The 22500-nt window shown below is 43.4% G+C and overlaps 1 protein-coding gene, 1 long non-coding RNA gene and 2 pseudogenes across 35 annotated transcripts in view; 2 read left to right on the top strand and 2 right to left on the bottom strand.

Moving 5' to 3' along the window:
- LOC125138460 (NLR family CARD domain-containing protein 3-like) overlaps window positions 1-22500 on the top strand; it is a 358584-nt gene that overhangs the window by 140811 nt on the left and 195273 nt on the right. The gene's annotated exons all lie outside the window — the stretch shown is intronic.
- Window positions 1177-6479, bottom strand: LOC125139338 (annotated as a pseudogene).
- On the top strand, window positions 12252-19870 carry LOC125139334 (annotated as a pseudogene).
- On the bottom strand, window positions 20733-22093 carry LOC125139357. 2 transcript variants are annotated; one of them, XR_007138403.1, is made up of 3 exons: window positions 21846-22093; window positions 21013-21151; window positions 20733-20872 (listed from the first exon to the last, which is right to left on the bottom strand). It is a non-coding gene; the product is annotated as an uncharacterized LOC125139357 (long non-coding RNA). The 2 variants fall into 2 exon arrangements; XR_007138404.1 differs by having other exon boundaries at window positions 21806-21858.

The raw sequence follows: 22500 nt of genomic DNA, 5'->3' as shown, positions 1-22500 counted from the left end.
ACACACACACTTCTCACACACACACAGTTCACACACACAGTTCTCTCTCACTAATCTTGTGGAACATCTCTAACTCACTGTGATTCCTGTCATCACTTATATTTTGCCCCAGGAGGCTCAGGTGTGCTGATGGTGGTAAGTTTTTATGACCCCACAGCTGCCCAGAACAAGCCTGAGTGACTTTTACTCTATTATTATTAACTCTAATGTTCCTCATTATGGCAGATTAGAGTCTGATTACATCTCACCATGAAAATACCCAGAAACATGCTTAAAAGCATTATATACACTGTATTACCAAAAGTATGTGCCCCCTGACCATTACACCCACATGCTGTACACAGAGATTGCTTTTTAATCAGCTCTGCTCTTCTCTTCTGGAAGGTTCGTCACTAGATGTAGGTTGGTGTCTGTGGGGATTAGTGATCATTCAGCTACAAGAGCATTAGTGAGATCAGACACTGATGTTGGTGAAGAAGGTCTGGGGTTCAGTCGGGTGTTCAGTGGTGTTGAGTCAGAGTCAGGGCTCAGTGCAGGACACTAAAGTTCTTCACTCCAACCTTCACCTCCAACACCATGTCTTCATGTCATGCTTTGTGTACATTGGTCCTGATGGAGCAGGGTTTGGACTTTTGAGATCTACTGAAGATAAACTCTAAGGTTACACAGAGACGTTCAGTAGAAGTGTGTGTCTCAGCGTGTGGAACAGTTTGGGGGACAAACACACGTGAGTGTCATGGTCAAGGGGCACAAACTTTGGACATATAATGTCGATTTGTCAGTCGCACTCCAGTGAAGAGAAATATTAGTTGTTAATATAATTAGTTATTATTACAGAACGTTGAAGCTCTGAGATACGAAACCCTGACTGAACACAAAGCCTTGTCACGACCAGCAGGTTCTCTAATCCTCCTGTATAAAGTTTTGTCATGATCGATGCCTGCATTCTGGTTCAGTTGTGAGTCAGAGGTTTGATGATGAGACTGATGATGAAACACATGTCGCAGTCTGCTTTACTGTAGTGTAACAGCACCTTCACTGTCAGTACATTTACAGTTACAGCATTTAGCAGACTTACATTTTAGCTCATTTTTTTATACAACTGAGCAATTGAGGGTTAAGGGCCTTGCTCAGGGGCCCAGCAGTGGCACAGCTTGGTGGACGTAGGAAATTGAACTCACAACCTCTCGATCGGTAGTCCAACACCTTAACCACTAGGCTACCACATCCCCATCAGTAGGTTCACACAGATGTACATCAGAGCAGGTTCGTGTCTGAGACGTCAGAGCTCGTCTCTGCTGCTGCTGGATCCGTTAACGGCGTTTTCTGAATCTTCTGTCGATTGGCTTGAGACCTGAACACAAACCATCAGAGATGATGTAACAGTCACAGGTCCATCATCTCAAAGTCAATGGTCTATAATGCATTTAAAAATGATTCATTATACATATATAAGACATAACTGACCTCATCTGGGACTTCTTTGTCCTCATCTTCATCCTCATCGGGTTCCTCTTCCTCAAAGACAGGTGGCAGTTCTCCACCATTATCCAGGAATTTAACAAATGTTTCCAGATCCCTTTTTCCATTATAATCAATCACCTGATGTCACAGGAAACATTCACACACCACATTAGGAGAAGATTAAACACACAGAAGACGACTGAATGTGACTCTCTATACCTTCAGACTCATGTTAAAGGTCCTGTGTATAAGGTCCTGTGTATAAGGTCCTGTGTATAAGGTTCTGTGTATAAGGTCCTGTGTATAAGGTCCTGTGTATAAGGTCCTGTGTATAAGGTTCTGTGTATAAGGTCCTGTGTATAAGGTTCTGTGTATAAGGTCCTGTGTATAAGGTCCTGTGTATAAGGTCCTGTGTATAAGGTCCTGTGTATAAGGTTCTGACCTTCTTCTCGGTTCCAGCTGGAAAGTATTTGAGCGTTGGATAACCCTGCACCGTCACTTCCTCTGCGTCATTAGCTGTTGCATCCATCTTAGCTATGATGATGTTTTCATGGTCCTTGTACTTTTCCCCCAGTTTCTCCCACTCAGGGGCTATTTCCTTAGAGTGACCACACCAAGGGGCATCTGAGAGATAGGGTCAATAAAACACACACACACACACACACACACACACACACACACACACACACACACACACACACACACATACACACCAACACACACAAACACACAAACACACACTCACATACACACACACACACACACACACACACACACACACACACACATACACATACACACACATACACACACACACACACATATACAGACACACACACACACACACGTACAGAACAAACATTTAAGAATCTACAAATACACAGATGACTTTTGAAAATGTCCAGAAGAAGATTCCAGCTTACAGAATTCCACAAAGACGTTCTTTGTCTTATCAAAGGCGACTTGTGCGAAGTTCTTTCCCACCAGAACTTTGACAGGATTCTTATCCCAGTCCTCAGGAATGTCTTCACTCTTCAATGAGGCTGTTGTAACAAAATATAAGAAGCTCTACGTGAAAATAACTTAGTGTTTCTCTTTATCCAACAGATAATGGAGACCATTTGGAGAAACCCAAGCCATTTACCATCTAAGGGTTTCAACATTCGACTCTGATGGAAAACTCACACACCAGTGTTAGTGTTTATGTATTGAAAAAAGGGAAAAGTTGGAGGGTTGTTGATTAATAATCTGCTGTAATTTCCACGCTGGACCACCTAGAGGGCAGCCCTCCTACATAATGTAATGACCTCATGTCCTCTTGACCTTGGAATTTGGTCTTGATGTCTTTTGCATGTGGATCTGTAGAAGGTAATCTGGGTCCTTTTGTCCTCTGGAAATGATAAGCTGCTGAAGAACGATCCAGTTAACTGTCATTGTAAAACATTATGTACATTAATCAGCATGGAGACGATCATTTAAGACACAGGAACCTGCAGGTCTGTGGAAAGACTGCTGAAAGGAGAAGAATTAAAGTTCACACAAAGCTCTAGCTCAGGCATCGTGGAGTTAAAGACGCTGAGAGAAAACACAAAAGCCGGGCTCTAAGATGTGATGTATGGAGGGAAAGTGAGACGAAGAGGAGAAGAGGATGATCTCACACGCCTGCATTAGTGTTAGTCTGTATTAATGCACTTACTTAGCCAGCCAGGAGTCATTAGTTAACTACACTAACCACACTTTTTAACCTGGTCGGTTAGTTTAGTTAAAGGTGAACTAGAACATGTGTGTGGAGCTTTTAGGTGCTCCGTGTTGAAGCTGTTCCTTCTTCTGCTCTGTCATTGTTTTATTAAAGAGACAGTGAAGTGATTACCGTGATTTTGCCGTCCAGCACATTCTGACAGAAGGTTTTCAGCGTGTCCTTGTTGATGGTTTCTTCTGCCATGAGGAACTTCTTCAGCGTGTCAGTGTTGATGAGCGGAGAGCCGGAACGTCACTCGCAGACAGACCGAAATAGTTCAGCACATGAGACACGTCTGTAGTGACGTCTATCTTTATGAACAGGACCTAGAATCCACACAGACTCTGTACGTTACACTGGTATTTACACTGTAAAGCATCACAGTGACACACGGCTGCGTGACGGAACTTACCTTCTCTTTAAAGTCCTGGCTACAGCGGTGTAGTCGTCCAGGAGACCACGGCTGAGCTCCATGGTGGAGTTGATGAACGAGAAGAAGGTGGTTGTGGATTTTATTTAGAAAAAATCTTGTCTCCATTCTGTAGATGCGGAACAAGGACAGTTAGTTGTTATTTACTGAATGGGTTTTATTGGTCTAATTTAGGTTAATTACACACACACACACACACACACACACGCACACACACCACACACACACACACACACACACAACACACACCGCTTCATTAAACTCAATAACCAGCTCAGGCTTGTTGGTCTGGATGAAGGACACCAGTTCATCCCTGTCCAGCTTGTCCTCAGATAGAGACATGTCTGCTCGCTTGTCATCAAACTACAACACACACAGACACAAACACATAGGCCGACACACACACACAGGACACACACACACACACAAATACACCAGGCAGACACACACAGAACACCCACACACAGATACACACACACACAGGCAGACACACACAACACACACACACAGATAACACCACAACACACAGAACACACAACACACAGACAGATACACCCACACACAGACACACAAACACACACACACACACAACACACACAGGCAGACACACCCACAGAACACACACACACACAGACAGATTACACAACACACACAGGCCAGACACACACAAACACAGACAAACAAAAGATGATTGATAAGTTAAATGGATTGAATCTTTAGTGTCAGGTAATAACTCATAATGGTTTCGTCACCTTTTTAAAACTACGATCGAGTCCTTTGCGACGTTGTACTTTGTAAAGAGCTCTGGACTGCTTGTGGATGCCAAAGGTAACGTCCACTATGTCCAGCGCAACATCATTAAACACTTGGACTTTCTCTCCTTTTAATTCCTGAAAGAGAGTGAGAGTGTATTTGTATGTATTTGTGTGTGTGTGTGTAGTGTGTGGTGTGTGTGTGTGTGGTGTGTGTGGTGTGTGTGTGTGTGTGTGTGTGTGTGTGTGAGAGAGAGAGAGAGAGAGACAGAGAAGAGAAGAGAGAGAGAGATGTGTGTGTGTGTGTGTGTGTGTTGTGTGTGTGTGTGTGTGTGTGTGTGTGTGAGAGAGACGAGAGAGGAGCGAGAGTGTGTGTGTGTGTGTGTTGTGTACCCTGGGAATGACCTGCAGTTTACTTAACTGAATAAACCAGGATCATTTAGACAGACTAAGTCATTTAGATCTTATTATATGCAGTAAATGGGGAAAAAAATGCACTTAAAAATTCCAGTTTACTAAAAGAATTTCTACACAGAAGTCACCTTGAAGAAGCCGAGCACAACCACCTGTGTGTTGTTGATGAGCTCCTGAGCGACTCGCTCATGGTTCAGAAGAACAGCGCTTGGTCCCGTGTGCCTCTGCAGCCACTGTATGATCCTCTTCACGCTGCGCTTCCCTTTAACACATCACACAAGCTGGGATAATACTACGTCCTTATAAATCCTCACCTTACTATGTAATAGTTTAAACAAAGAGAGTCTCATACCTGTGAAAGTCTGTGGCGTTGGTCTGCGCCCTCCGTGAACAGTTTCAGTGCTGGAAAGTGCTGACCTCAAACTCTTTCGCCAGTTCCTTCTCTCTGTGGCGTCGAGCTTGGGCCAAGCGGACAGGAGACGACTGGTTCTTCAGCTGTGCTGCGGCTTCGGCGTAAACCGGCTCCAGGGCCTGGCAGGTGGCGACACCAAGGTGCGTCTGTGTACCAGACAGGAAGATGAACGTGATCTGGACTCATAAATATACTGTAACGCAGCTTCAACATATTTATTAGAAATAAGTTCAGGCTCATCATTAATGTTGCATTTTGGGTTTAAAAATGTAAAACTCAGCCCAAGAATCCAGCATGATGTTTAATACACTTTCAGTTTAAATGGTTTAAAGCGTGTTAGGGAGGAGTGTTCAGGTAAATGAACAGGACAGAGCCTCTGAGACACGTGAGCTTCCTAATCTCAGGTCCGTCTGACCTCACAGCGTGGGACATGGACATCTGTGCTGCTGGACCTGCTGTAGACCTAAGATCTAAACCCTGGACTGTCTCTCACCATGTGCTTTAACAGGGAGGAGAAAAGGAAGCTGAGTCTTTAGTCTGAGCCCAGAAAATAATAATAATAATAATGATGATAATAATAATAATAATGATAATAATAATAATAATAATAATAATTAATAATAATAATAATAATGAGATAATAATAATAATAATAATAATAATAATAATAATAATAATAATGATGATGATGATGATGATGATGAATACAATAACATAATAATAATAATAATAAATAATGATGATGATAATAATAATAATAATAATAATAATAATAATAATAATAATAATAATAATACAGTACTGGTATTAATAATAGTAGTATTAATGATAAAGTGAAGGTAGTTTTTTTGATGATATGAAAGAATACATAGAAATATTTTGAACATTTGAAAAAAGTCATGTTTTAAGGAACATGGACATCTTGTCCAGCACAGTGAGCGTTTATATATTTTACTTTAATACTTATAATAATATAAATTTACAGTAATAATGAATTATTTGGGCCACGTGTCACAGCTGACGACACTTACAGAATTCCACCAGCAGGTATTGTTTCTCACTTCAGAGCTCTCGCAAAGTTCTTCTCATGCAGCACCAGGACATTTTCTCCTCAGTAATTTCTTCTGTCTTTCCTTTTTCTCGGCTTCGGTCTCTCGGTGTGTTAGTTTTATCCTCCATGGCAGGCTTCTGCTCAGCCACTTCAGGCTTAACGCTCGAGCACAGCAGGAGGACAGCGAAGATCAGAACGTATGCAGGCTTCATGTCTGACGCTTTAGGCTGAAGTGCTCTCAACCTCTGTCCTCACGCTACTGATAAACAAGTGTTACCGTGACGAGTCAACACACAGGAGAGTGCGTGGAGCAAATCTACTGGCCTTCTACAACTCCTGTGACTTTCAGAACTCCAACACAGTCCTTACTGAGAGGAGATTTTATATATTGGATTTTGTTATAAATTAATATATATATAAATATAATATATATAAAAAATCTTTTGAGGAAAAATTGAATCACTCTGTCATATTGTATTGAAATGTAATTGTTGTATTCATTTTTATTTTTATTTGCAGGACAAAATTGTTTTATTTGTTTATTCACAGGGTTAAAGGTCACACAAAAATAAAACATACAACAATTAGTAAATTAACAATGCTGAACTGTGTGTGTGTGAGTGTGTGTGTGTGTGTGTATGTGTGTAAGTGTGTGTGTGTGTGTGTATGTGTATGTGTGTGTGTGTATATGTGTGTGTGTGTGTATGTGTGTATGTATATATGTGTGTGTGTGTGTGTATATATATATATGTGTGTGTGTGTGTGTGTGTGTGTGTGTGTGTGTGTGTGTGTATATATATGTGTGTGTATGTGTATGTATGTATGTGTGTGTGTGTGTGTGTGTGTGTGTGTGTGTGTGTGTGTGTGTGTGTGTGTGTGTGTAACAGCTTGTTACTGCTGCTCTTAGGGAAGCTGGTATTCACAGCTGTAGGCACTGCAGGTTTCTTTGTCTGAAGCCCAGTGCTCAAGCAAGTCACTGAAGTCTGGAGTGTTGGAGCTGCTCATGCTAATCACCGGTGTGCTGCTGTTTGGGTTCATTGTTTCTGTGGAGGCAAGTCACCATGTCTGGAACATTAGCAGTGACCAGAGATGTCAGGTCGAGGCTCGGTCCAGAAGCTGCTGGGCAGACGCCTCTGAATCATGGGTATCCCTGCTTCTTTACCTGAGCGCTCTGGAAGAGTTCTGCGAGCGGCCCAGAGGTTTTTCGGCTCTTCCCCGGCTCCGAGGAAGCCGCTTGAAGGATGTTAGAATAGTAGAGCTGCCGGACAGTCATCTCATGACGTGATCTTCCTGTGTAGATGTCACACGTGTCGGAGTCTTGGCTGCGTCCGAAATAACGCTGCCACGTCGCTGCTGATGAGCTCAGCAAAGCGTAGGAGGCGATCATGTGGCGATCTCACTGTACAGATCAGAAACTATGTGGATCTGTGACTTGAGACTCACCGCCTGTGGATCGTCCTCTTCCTCCTCAAGCTATCCTCCCACTTCGTCCCGGAGCTCATCTTCATACTCATCTTCTAGCTCATCTTCATCAGCAGAAATGAAGTAGGTCTGAGCTGTAGGGCTCGGTCTGAAGCCACTCACGGTCTGATTACCTCGCTGCCATCCTACAAACAACAGATTCCAACAGTGAAGGTAACTGTGAGCTCCACATAAGGTCAAGATGTTTAGATCAGCAACTCTATCATCAATCAATTCTACTCTCAAAGAATTAAATCACTAAACAATCGTACTGGTGTGTCTCTGTTACCTATTTGAAAGTTTTGGGCTTAATTTAAAATGACATGAATCTTTTATTACCTACTCATTATTACTGCATGTTTTTTTGTACTAAATTAATTTATTTCTTTTACATTTCATTTTAATGACTTAATTTTTTTTAATGTTTGTTTGTTGTATTTACTATGGAGCTTGGAGATGTGCCTCAAATGATGGGTAATAATAATAACAATGATAATAATAACAATTATTATCATTGTTATTATTATCATTATCATTATTATTATTATTATTATTATTATTATTATCGTTATTATTATTATTATTATTATTATTATTATCATTATTATTATTATCGTTATTATTATTATTATAGTCATTAGTATATTATTGATCGTGATTATTATTATTTATGATATTATGATACTTTTTAATTTATAACTTAATTAAGTTTTAATGAGTATTAAAGTATTAAGTATTAAATTTGGTGTTTACTATAAAATTAGCTCGAATGTTTTGACGAGGAACTGAATCAGCACTCACTGTGTCACTGTATAATGAGCTGTACTTAGTGTGTCGTCCTCACCTGAACACATTTAACTCAAGATGATAACTGACATTTGAAAGAATGAAATAATAACTGCATGCTGTATCACGTGTTAAACACGTTTCTCTGTGGACACCTGCTGACAAACTAGCAAATGTCCTTGTGCTGCTACACAAACCTCTATAATACCGAATAAATAAGAATAATAATAATAATACCGTGTGTGAAACTAACATAAGGAACATAATTGCACTGTAGCTTTAAAAACTAACTCTATACACCAAAAGAGACACATTACAAACACACTGTGGATCTATAATGACGTGTACATTAGTGTCTTTAAATTGTTTACAATTTAAATTTGGCTTTACTATTGCTATATTCATAAGTTTCTATTTTTACACATTCGGGTTCTCGGTGCATGTGGCGAGGCAGAGGTTTTGTTTTGATTGTTTGTTTGTTGTGTTTGTTGTTTGTTGTTGTTGTTGTTGTTGTTGTTGTTGTGTCCTTACCGTACACCGGTGCAGGTCCGCCGCGCCGTTCAGCCTCGCCGTTGTACATGAATATCTGCGCGAGCCATTTTATACCCACCGGCAATGTGGAGCGCGCGCGCGCCCCGTGCTTCTGTGTTTTCTCAGCAAATATTTGCGTGCGCGAGGCGTGTAATTGTGCTTGTGCGCAAACAGAGCGCGAGGCGAGTCACGGCGCCCGGCAAACCGGAGGAGAGCGAAACGGGCGCGGAGGTCGCGAGCCGCAGTGATGGTGCGCGCTTGCCGGGGGACGCTCGAGTGTCTCTGTACCACGCAAACACACACACACACACACACACACACACACACACACACACACACACACAGAACGCAAACAGAGCCTTCCGCAAACAGCCCCGGAGCGCAGCCGTTATCGCGCACTTAAGGGCGGACCTAAAAAGGCGTGAAATCGGATCTCACGCCATGTTGAGTTTGAATGAGACCCTTATAAAATCCCATTAAAGAGATAAGAAGAGTCAATTCTCTGTGTGCTGTGTGTACTGGGCATTGTACACCCTAACTCAGACAGAGAGAGAGAGAGAGAGAGAGAGAGAGAGAGAGAGAGAGAGAGAGAGAGAGAGAGAGACACAGAGAGAAAGAGAGAGAGACAGAGAGAGAGACTCAGAGAGAAAGAGAGAGAGAGAGACTCAGAGAGAGAGAGAGACAGAGACTCAGAGAGAGAGACAGAGAGAGAGAGAGAGAGAGAGAGACTCAGAGAGAGAGAGAGAGAGACAGAGAGAGAGAGAGAGAGAGAGAGAGAGAGAGAGACTGACTCAGACAGAGAGAGACAGAGACTCAGAGAGAGAGAGAGACTCAGAGAGAGAGACTCAGAGAGAGAGAGAGACAGAGAGAGAGAGAGAGAGAGAGAGAGAGACAGAGAGAGACAGAGACTCAGACAGAGAGAGAGAGACAGAGACTCAGACAGAGAGAGAGAGAGACAGAGACAGAGACTCAGAGACAGAGAGAGACTCAGAGAGAGACAGAGAAAAAGAGAGAGAGAGAGAGAGAGAGAGAGAGAGAGAGAGAGAGAGAGAGAGAGTGAGTGAGTAACATTGTGTGTAACATTTTCTTAACGTTATTCGTTCGTTTCCTACCGCTTATCCGAACTTCTCGGGTCACGGGGAGCCTGTGCCTATCTCAGGCGTCATCGGGCATCGAGGCAGGATACACCCTGGACGGAGTGCCAACCCATCACAGGGCATTCTTAACGTTATATTAATAATAATTACATGTTTCTGTACAAGAGTAAACATTAAAAGACTTTTCAAATTATGAGATTGAAGAAATAATATTTTTATATTCAGAACAAACAGAGACATAAAAACACCTTAAAGCAGCGGTCCCCAACCTTTTTTGGGGTTAATGTTTGATAATTTTACAGCGGCCCGCTGGGGGTGGGGGTGGGGGGGCTATACAATTAAATTAAAATGAATCATTTTAATGTAATTGTATTGAAACATGCCTTTTTAACTCACTACAACGCTAAACCAATGAGAACCCTTTAATCCAGAACACCGGCAGAGTTTCTAACTTCCTAACGACGTCTGTTTCCTGCTCATTTTTGCTAATTTGTGGGTTAAATTTGAGCAAACACAATATACACGTACACCAAGCACTGTTAAACATGACAAAGTACCGGTGAACAGAGAGAAGAGCGATACACACCTTCTCTCTCCACCAGAGCTACAACACCACTGCCGCTTCCACGGCCCGGGGGTTGGGGACCACTGCCCTAAAGTGCTCAACACACCAGGTTCATGATCCCTCAGTCACATGAACACTCACCTCTGGTGTGGACAGGGAGATTTTAGTGGGTTGTGTTTGGTATAGAGCTCTCTTCATCCTCCTCATCCTCATCCTCTTCATCATCATCATCCTTATACTCTTCATCATCCTCCTCATCCTCATTCTCATCTTTAAAACACCAAGAGCTTTAGTAAGAAAGTGTAGGATAGACATTCTGGGAGTTGATGTGGCTCTTTACTCTTTTACTGGGAATGTTCTTGTATAACTGGTAAAACGACCTGATCATGGACGTACAAACTGTTGCTGAAATCCATAGACACACAATCACAAGTAACAAAATGTCCTCCAACTAAGAAGCTGTTTGTTCTCTCAGTTCCATCGAGTAACACAATACATGGACAAAGTATGAAGATTCTCTCTCAGGGTTTGGGAGCAGAACAGTATCAGTGTATGTGCCACAGTAAAGTCTGCCCCAGGAACATGGTGTGTGAAGTGAGAACACACCCCAGTCACTCCTGAACACACCCCAGTCACTCCTGACCACACCCAGTCACTCCTGACCACACCCCAGTCACTCCTGACCACACCCAGTCACTCCTGACCACACCCCAGTCACTCCTGACCACACACCAGACACTTCTGACCACACCCAGTCACTCCTGACCACACCCCAGACACTACTGACAACACCCCAGTCACTCCTGACCACATCCCTTTCACTCCTGACCACACCCCAGACACTACTGCCCACACAACATTCACTCCTGACCACACCCCATTCACTCCAGACCACACCCCAGTCACTCCTGACCAAACCCCAGACACTACTGACCACACAACATTCACTCCTGACCACACCCCAGACACTACTGACAACACCCCAGTCACTCCTGACCACATCCCATTCACTCCTGACCACATCCCTTTCACTCCTGACAACACCCCAGACACTACTGACCACACAACATTCACTCCTGACCACACCCCTTTCACTCCTGACCACACCCACCTGCCCAGCTCTGACCTTTAAGGACCTTTACATAAATAGGTGACGTCGTTAATTACAAATGGTACCAATTAATCCTGCACGAATTTACACTTTTAAGCAGTTTAAGCAAATAAAAACTCGAAATGTTATTTTCTGTTTAAGACAACGGCGACATCTGGTGGCCAAACCGCTGAAAATTAACCCTGAAGCAACCTGTTTGTCATTCAGACAAGATGGAGCCGAAGACAGAAAGTACGTTTAAAAGAACAACAGAAGAATAAAAGTCCTGTGGATTCTGGACCATTTTATATGGACATATCTGTCCTGGTGTCCAAACTACACAAATGGTGCAGGATTTTATTCCAGTGACTACAGCTGTAATATTTAAATAGCTTAGCGTTCAGTGGCCAATCACAGCGCTAGCAGCGGGCCTGGGCGTGGCTATGTCGTAGGGGCAGTGATGAAACAAAGGAAACCCGGAAGTAACATGCGACTGTTTTCATGGAGGCTGTTTAACACTTAATAACAAACATGTGAAGTGTGCAGTTTATAAGCTGGCAAATGGCAGGAATTACATTTACATGGATTTGGCTGTTTAACGCGGTTTTATGTTGTTTCGCTGACGGTGAGTTTTATATCCAGCTTTATTTCAGTCTGATTGTGTTTGTGACGTGTAGCTTATTATTATTATTATTATTATTATTATTATTATTATTATTATTATTATTAACATTAACACCTTTAATAAGGTGATAATTTAAGGTTCTGGGCATTAATATATTTAATCATATTTTATAAGCTGTAATCCTTCCACATTGTTACAGAATCTCTAACAGGCTGAAGTGTTATAATAAATAATAAGTAAATACAGAATTAGACAGAATTGGACCTGCACATGATAATGGTGTTGAATGTTCTTGTTCACAAATGTCCCCCTGTGACGTCACTGACCCAGATGTGAGCCATGTGTCTGGGTTCTACTCCAGTCCGCCCCAGAGGTTGTCTAAGTACAGCTGGTTCGGGAACGCGCGCCTGTTCCGGTTCCAGGTTCCTGAAGGGGCGGAGCTTGTGCACTGGTCCCTTACGGTACTGCGTGGCTCCGGGTTCAGCTGCAGCGACCAGAACATCGCAGTGTAAGTAAATCTCCACACAGCTTCACACATCCAGCACATGCATTAGACTCCTAATAAACTTGGGCTAATTTGTTGATTGGTGCTTTTTAATTAAGATAAATAAATGAACTAAGAGCATTATCTAATAACACAAGCGTTCTGGGGTATGAGGCAAAATGTAGTGTTTATTGCCACCAAAGAAGTGCAGATGATCTAATCAGAATATGAATAAGTGACATTTGCACAATATGATCTGACCCTGGACTGTAAGCCCCGCCCCCTTCTCCCTGTCTCATCTCATCAGACACATTCACAGTGTTATTAAATTAGCTTTGATATGATTCTAATCCAGAGTCTGATCCAGAGTCTGATCCAAAGTCTGATCCAAAGTCTGATCCAGAGTCTGATCCAAAGTCTGTTGCTCAGTACAGCAGCTGAGTTTCAATAAAAACATGCAGCAGTTTATAAAATATTGCATTCTCAGCCTAGCAGTAAGGAATTTTTTTACGTACTAACAGACACTTCCGGGCCGGAGCGCCGCCGGTCATCAACCCCATTAACACGTCTTTCCCGAATTCCACGGAATTCTCTCTGGCTTACAATCTGACTGTGAGTGTGAGGGACGCTCAGGCCATCAGCACCACGCTGTTTAACGTCACGCAGCCTGAAGCTGGAGACTGGTTCATTGCCGCTCATCTGCCTAAAGACGATGGCAAGATACAACAGCAGGTACACACTAACGTTCACTTTACTCACATTTATTATTGGTTTGCTGTAATATAACAGGAACGAAAATGTTTCTGACACTGGAGACTCCTTCCGTAAATGTTAAGTGACCATCTCCTTACTTTCCTTCATCATATCAGTGATTCTTAATGTTGAATTTCAGTGAAATCACTATACTATCATGTCACTATAACTGAGCTGTTACTATGGTAACCTGGCCACCAATCAGAGTGCAGAACGCTGTGAGTTAGTCCTGCTGGTGTGTTGGTGTAGCTGTAGTGATGGGCAGGAGGCAGGACCAGTGCTGACCAGTGGAGAGTATACAGAATGTTCAGCAAGGAATGCCTTTCAGTAGTGTGTGTGTGTGTGTGTGTGTGTGTGTGTGTGTGTGTGTGTGTGTGTGTGTGTGTTATTCAGGGGCTGCCATCGTGTTCGTATTTGTTGCAGCCACAGATGTATGTGAGGAGAGCCGTCAACACGCCGATCCTGCAGACCAACATTCCTCTCAATCAAACTCTCACTCAGCAACAAGCTCAGTACAGGTGTGTGTGTGTGTGTGTGTGTGTGTGTGTGTGTGTGTGTGTGTGTGTGTGTGTGTGTGTGTGTGTGTGTGTGTGTTAGAGAATAGAGATATTCATCTGACCTCTGAGGCATGTATTCATGTAATAGTGACTTGTTTGCGTATGAGCTAATTATAGATATCTAGAAAAAACAAGCATTCCGTCTACATTTTCTCTAAACCTGAAAGGGCTGCAGATCAGGAACTTAGAGGAACTTACAGGAACTTAGAGGAACTTAGAGGAACTTACAGGAACTTACAGGAACTTACAGGAACTTACACTTAAAGATATTTCTGTTCCTGTAACTGAGTTTATTGCATCTTTGAGACTGTGCTGTGCTTCTTATTCTTTACATGAACATTAAAATGAAATGTTCCTGAATTTCCTCACAAGCACGTTCCTGCCTCTGAATGTTGAGTGTCTGTTCAGTGTTAATTACGTCTTGAGTTCCTGTAGCTGTTGTTTAAAGGAGGAAGTAATACGTTGTCATGGTGATGAGTGATGAGGTTTAACTACTCTTCTGCTGCAGGGTTTATGTTCTGGAGTTTTCCTCTAAGCTGGAAGTCTTTATCCAGTCGTGCTCAGTACAGACTGTTCCTGTTAGAGAGTGCTCGCTGTCAATCACTTTAGGCTCCGCCTCTTTGGGCCAGAGCTCAGTGATTACAGCAAACTGCTCTGGGAACCAGCCGTGCTCTGTTTCTCTGTCCAATCCTCCGTGGAACACCTGGGTGAGGGTTTCAGTGCTCAGCCGAGCGAATGGAACAACGACCTTCAGCATCTCAGCAAACTACACAGGTCTGTCCTCATGGGTGTAAAGCTGGGGGGTGGTCCTCATCACTGACCATCTCCTCATGATGGAGACTGCTTCACCACATCATACACACACACACACACACACACCCACACAGATCTCCTCATGATGGAGACTGCTTCACCACATCATACACACACACACACACACACACACATATACTCATGATTGAGATTGCTTCGCCACATAATACACACACACACACACACACACACACACACACACACACACACACACACACACACATCTCCTCATGATGGAGACTGCTTCACCACATCATACACACACACACACATATCCTCATGATGGAGACTGCTTCGCCACATCATACACACACACACACACACACACACGCATCTCCTCATGATGGAGACTCCTTTAATACATCATACACACCCAGACTCTCTCTCTCTCTCTCTCTCTCTCTCTCTCTCTCTCTCTCACAGCAAGCTGTAAGCCCTTGAGTGTCCCTGCAGATGTGAACATCTCCTTTCCCCTCAGCAGCTCGTCTCTCATACCATTCTCCAACACCTCACTGTACACTAACAGCTGCATCCAGACCCCAGCTGTGTTACGGGAGACACAGGACATCTTCTCAGTTCGCTTTACCATCACTAACAACAGTGTGACTGCACTGTCCCTCTTCCCCACCATGCTGACGCTGGAGCTGGACTCTGCAGACAGTGGGGGAGTGCTGATCCTCCAGCTCCAACTTAACACGGTGTGTGTGTCTGTGTGTGTCTGTGTGTATGTGTCTCTGTGTGTCTCTGTGTGTGTCTGTGTGTATGTGTCTCTGTGTGTGTCTGTGTGTGTCTGTGTGTGTCTGTGTGTGTCTGTGTGTCTCTGTGTCTGTGTGTGTCTGTGTGTATGTGTCTCTCTGTATCTGTGTGTTCCTGTGTGTGTCTGTGTATGTCTCTGTATCTCTGTGTTCCTGTGTGTGTCTGAGTATGTCTCTGTTTCTCTGTGTTCCTGTGTGTCTGAGTACGTCTCTGTATCTCTGTGTTCCTGTGTGTGTCTGAGTATGTCTCTGTATCTCTGTGTTCCTGTGTGTCTGAGTATGTCTCTGTGTTCCTGTGTGTGTCTGAGTATGTCTCTGTGTTCCTGTGTGTGTCTGAGTATGTCTCTGTGTTACTGTGTGTGTCTGAGTATGTCTCTGTGTGTCTCTGTCTGTATGCGTGTGTCTCTGTCTGTATGCGTGTGTCTCTGTCTGTATGCGTGTGTCTCTGTCTGTATGCGTGTGTCTCTGTCTGTATGTGTGTGTCTCTGTCTGCCTGTCTGTATGTGTGTGTCTGTGTGTCTCTGTCTGTGTGTCTCTGTCTGTGTGTCTCTGTCTGTGTCTCTGTGTGTGTCTGTGTCTCTGTCTGTGTGTCTCTCTGTGTATCTGTCTGTGTGTCTCTGTGTGTCTCTGTCTGTGTGTCTCTGTCTGTGTGTCTCTGACTGTGTGTCTCTGTCTGTGTGTCTCTGTGTGTCTCCGTGTGTCTCTGTCTGTGTGTCTCTGTCTCTGTGTGTCTGTGTGTCTCCGTGTGTCTCTGTGTGTGTCTGTGTGTCTCTGTCTGTGTGTCTCTGTGTGTGTGTTGTTCTGCACTGTACAAAGTCCCAACTGTAATGTGTGTGTTGTTATCATCATCATCATCATCATAATAATAACAAAGGCTTCTTCTGTTCCAGACCTCTGTTACTGGTCCATTCGACAGTGTGAGGGTGTGTTTAACACCTTCTGCTCCTGTTCTCCAGCTCAACACTAGCCAGTCATGTGATGCAGGTGCATTACCACACACACACACACACACACACACACACACACACACACACACACATTGACAACATAGACATATGCAAAAGTTATGAGATTTTTTAAATGTTGTGTGTGCGCGTGTGTGTGTGGTGTGTGTTTATGTAGGATTCATGAAGGGATATCCACTCAGAGTGAACAGTAATGAAACAAAGGCGTTGTTGAGAATTCCATTCCTAAACCTGTGACCTGGTACCTCAGTCTGCAAAGCATCTGTAACAACAGGTGTGTATATACACACACACACCCACACACACACACACACACACACACACACACAGAGCTGTTGAGTTCTGATTGGATGTCAGGTGTTAATTAGTTTTCTAGAACAGCAGCTCTGACAGTAGTTCAGGTTTATATTACTGTATTCAGTCTGAAATGGTTTCCATAGTAACAGTGGTTGTGCTGTTGTCAGTGTTGAATGCAGTAACATCTCGGCTGTGGTGAGTGTGTCGGCGAGTGTGAGTGCGTGTGTTGACGACTGCGGACCGTACGGAGAATGCAGGCTGCTGCGCACATACAGCTACATGTATGCTGCCTGTGTGTGTAAATCAGGTGTGACCCGTATACACACACACACACACACACACACACACACACACACACACACACACAGGATGTGATTGTATTTGTACATTTACCTGACAGGTTTTAATTTTTCATTAACAAGGTGTTTGCTAAAAGAGATCATGTGTATGTTAAATCCTACATTACGTGTGTGTGTGTGTGTGTGTGTGTGTGTGTGTGTGTGTGTGTGTGTGTACCAGGTTGGTTGGGTTGGAGCTGCTCAGATGGATCCAGTGCTCTGTCGTTCTCTAGGCAGTTAACCGCGGTGCTTCTGCTCACGCTCAGTAACCTGCTCTTCATCCCTCCCATCGTGGTTGCACTGTACCGAGGCTATCACACAGAGGCCACAGTCTACCTCTTCACCATGTTCTTCTCCACCGTGTGTAACATCCTCACACACCACACACTCATCACTTCCACTTAAATACAAACAGTTAGTGTGTTTTATAAGAGGAGTTAGGAGAAATACAACAGTAACAACATAACAGATAAACTGATACCTAATTCTGTAAATCATAAAAATACACTGAAGTGTTGTATATACAGTGTGTGTGTGTGTGTGTGGGTGTGTGTGTGTGTGTGTGTAGTTTTATCATGCATGTGATCAGCCCGGAGTGACGGTGCTCTGCATCATGGACTATGACACATTGCAGTTCTGTGACTTCCTGGGCTCCGTGGTGTCCGTGTGGGTCACTATTGTCTGCATGGCTCGTCTGAAGGACACTCTGAAATACGTAGGTGTATTACGGAAATTCAGAACACACACACACACACACACACACACACACACACTCCTGGATCCTTATTTGTGTGTGCATAACACACATCTCTCCTGTACTCCAGGTCTTCTTCTTGGGTGGCACTCTCCTTGTCGCCATGGCGATGCAGCTGGACCGCAGAGGTTTGTGGAACCTTCTAGGTCCTGTGCTGTTTGCATTAGCCACCATGATAACCACCTGGGTAAGAGTCGCACCGTCTGCTTGTATGTAGTCAGAATCAGAAGTCAGTATTCTTCACTGTTCCTTCTGCACACGTTCATCATCAACATTTATTACAGATTTATCGTACTGTGAAACGTCGTCACTGTTACCCACCCACGTGGAAGCGCTGGGTTTTCTTCCTGATCCCCGGCATACTGTCAGCGGTCATAGGGCTGTGTGTATATGCCTTCGCTCAGACCGACAGCAACTACTACTACACACACTCCATCTGGCACATTGTGGTGGCCACCAGTGTGGTGTTCCTGCTGCCACCACGTGAGAAGAACATCCCACCCTGGGGCTGGTCACACAAACTGTGTGGATATAAAATCTGTCTAAACCAGAAGGAAGACCTGAACATTGTTTCCTAACTGCACACACACACACACACACCACACACACACACACACACACACACCTACCTTGTTCAGGTGTAATGAGACAGGGTTTTATGTAACTCAGATGACTTTATGAGCAGAAATAAAAAAAACTACACATTAAAATGAAACACATCGACAGCACATAATCAGAAAGGGGCGGTCCTTACTAAACATGCTTAGTGCTGATTGGACACATTGTATCACATGACTCACATGAAAAAAAGAAGAGCACTTTATTAGTTTAATGTGAAGTCACTGTTGTTATTCCAGTATACAGGGATTTAGAGGATTCTCACAGACATAACTATACATTTAGAATGTACACATTAAATATAAACCACGAAATAAAAACCTCAGAAGTCTGAAATAAACACGAGAAACCTTGCAGAAGTAAACCCAAGGTTCTGGGCTGTGGTTCTCTAAACGTTTCTCATTCTAATTTTCTTCAAACAAAACCCTAAAATTATAAATTGTGACTGAAAGCATCAGTAGATTTCAGTTTGACAGAACATCCACCAGCCAATCAGCAGTGAGCGTGTCATGGCAGTAAGTCCCGCCCCTTTTGTGTGTTGAGATGGAAGGTGTGATGACCTGCAGCACTAAACGTACCTGTGGCCAGTGTGAGCAGAATTCTGTAGGTTCTCCTCTCACATGTCAGCTTTATTTATCTAAAGACTACTACTGACACTGCACTGTTATTATTACACAGTCAATTGTGGTTTGAGCACTTTTTGTGTGTGTGTGTGTGTGTGTGTGGTGTGTGTGTGTGTGTGTGTGTGTGTGGTGTGTGTGTGTGTGAGAGAGAGAGAGAAAGACCCTATTTATAGGATTTCTTGGTTCTTTTATCTTATTGGTTCATGGACCTCCTCAGCACTTCATTATGGTGTGTGTGTGTGTGTGTGTGTGTGTGTGTGTGTTAGTGTGTGTGTTTGTGTGTGTGTACACACTAGTTAAGCATTAAAATCAGTATACATGTGATGATTAAATAATAACTAATAAGAGAATATGGGTTCTACAATGAGGTGAACATGATTATTATTAATAAATCTGAATGAGGAATGTTTTATTAACCGACAAATTGTTTTAGTATTAAATTTACTTTGTAAGGATTTTAATAAACTCTGATCAGTCCTAATAAAGTGATTACTCGATTATGTCAAAGTTTTTTCAAGGATTTTTCAGATGTTTTGTGGTATTTGGATGTGAACCCCGTAGGTGTTTAAACCTGCCGCAGCTCTCATCAGAGCGTCTGCCAGGATCTCCTCTGGTGTCTGGATCCACAGCTGCTACAGTGAACATCAGCTCGGACTCGTTCTCCATAGAAACTCTCGCTATGACACATAAATAAACGACGTGATGGTGTTCATATAAACACGACTGCACTCAGGGTCAGAAAGTCTTTATTGTGTTTCTGCTTGTCTTCACACATCTGAATAGTTCATAAACAGGACAGAACATTAAGCAGGAAATGAGAGGAGAAATGTGATGGTGCTTTACCCTGAGATTCAGCAGGAGAAGGTTCAGAGAGGAGAAAAGCAGGATCTGTAAGTGAGCATGTTTAACCTGAGCGTGATTGTAAAAGCCTCTTTAATAAGACTGGAGGCAGCTGAAGTCGTTTATTACTTAAACAGAACAGATTCATGTGTTTTAATTCTTATCATGAAATATTTTAATCAGAATAAAGTAGATATGATGTGACTTTTACAGGCATCTACATTAGTAAATATTGTGTATATTATAATATAGCCTCTGTGTGTGTGTGTGTGTGTGTGTGTGTGTGTGTGTGTGTGTGTGTGTGTGTGTGAGTGATTAAATCTATGAAGCAGTTCCTATGTTGGTTTTTCCATTTTCATCCTCTGTTTGTATCAGAGCTGGAGCAAAGCTGGAATTTCGCTGTCGCCGCATACATGGGAATACACTGCACACACACACACACACACATACACACACACAGGATGTCAGTGGATTCTTTGTTTTAGACTAACATTAGACATTTGATATACAGTATGAGTGTGTCTGTGTGTGTGTGTGTGTGTGTGTGTGAGAGAGAGAGAGAGAGAGAGTGTGTACCTCTTCTTTGTTTACTGTGGTACTACAGTTTTGGCTAACAAGCTTTTGTACTCTTCAGACTTTAGATAGCGAGTGTATGAATCCTACACACACACACACACACACACACACACACCACACACACACCACACACAGAGTTATACGTACATTTCCTGTTAATATTCACCATGGTGAGGTGCAAGTCTTCTGTGTGTATCTCTGCTGTGTTCTGTAAAGCTCTCACCTTCTTCATGAGGACGTAGATGTGTGTCTGTGCACTGTCAAACACGAAGCGATCTGGGTTCTTCATTCCCTCCAGAGTGATGGCCATTGTCTTTCCATCGATGTTGACTGACTGTGTGGCTCCAGGAGCGAGGTACTGCCTGAACACACACACACACACACACACACACACACACACACACACACACACACACACACACAGAGGGGTAGCAGCATGTTCAGTGTGTTATATTATCTGTAACATTTTGTTTGCTTTATTAACTTTTCAGTTGTAAACATCTCGCTGACTTATCCCGCAGTGCCGACTAATCCCGCAGTGCGGACTAATCCCACAGTGCCGACTAATCAGGCAGTGCCGACTAATCAGGCAGTGCCGACTAATCAGGCAGTGCCGACTAATCAGGCAGTGCCGACTAATCCCACAGTGCCGACTAATCAGGCAGTGCCGACTAATCAGGCAGTGCCGACTAATCCCACAGTGCCGACTAATCAGGCAGTGCCGACTAATCCCACAGTGCCGACTAATCAGGCAGTGCCGACTAATCCCACAGTGCCGACTAATCAGGCAGTGCCGACTAATCAGGCAGTGCCGACTAATCCCACAGTGCCGACTAATCAGGCAGTGCCGACTAATCCCGCAGTGCCGACTAATCCCGCAGTGCCCGACTAATCCCACAGTGCCGACTAATCCCACACACGCCTGAAGGAGCTCAGACATGTGCCTGGCTGATTATGATCAGCTGTAAGCGCCTCACACACACACACACACACACCCCCATCACACTTCAGCTCACAGTTAGCTCTACATCACTGATGTCTTTGAGGAAGTCCTACTTGTAAATCTCATCCACTTCTCTGGGATTTTGAGGTCTCTCCGTGTCGCATGTCCTCACACGCCTGCCAAAAACACAGGTTCTCCGCTGAAGAGATCGGCAGAGAGAGAGGAGGAAAGTGGGAGAGAAGAGGTGAGGGATTAAATGTGAAGTGACATGAATGAAATCTCAGGAGTCTGGAAGAACATCCAGGGAGATAAAAACACACAACGTTTGGCCAAATGGACATTTTCTTTTCCAGCTAGTTTCAGTTAGTCACTGTGTCACAACTCTACTGAGTGTGTGTGAGTGTGTGTGTGTGTGTGTGTGTGTGTGTGAGAGAGAGACAGTGTGTGTGTATATATATATATATGTATGTACCACTGAATTCTTTCTCCAGGTAAGTGAGGAACTCTTTTCTGCCCATCGGGTCATTCAGCAGCTCCCAGAAGCTATATCTCAAACGTTCCACACGAAGTTTTGTCGGCATGTCAACCCTGCTCAATATAATCATGTATTAATATGTTTTCATTTTTTGTGTACTGTACTGTGTGTGTGTGTGTGTGTGTGTGTGCGTGTGTGCGTGTATGTGTGTGTATGTGTAGCGAGTGTGTGTGTGTGTGGGTGTATGTGTGTGGGTGTATGTGTGTGTGTGTTTTTGCTTGTGTGTGTATGTG

This window comes from Tachysurus fulvidraco, chromosome 18 (assembly GCF_022655615.1).
Source record: "Tachysurus fulvidraco isolate hzauxx_2018 chromosome 18, HZAU_PFXX_2.0, whole genome shotgun sequence".
NCBI lineage: Eukaryota > Metazoa > Chordata > Actinopteri > Siluriformes > Bagridae > Tachysurus > Tachysurus fulvidraco.
Note: the sequence above shows the minus strand (reverse complement) of the source record. Positions and strands in the feature narration are given on the sequence as shown.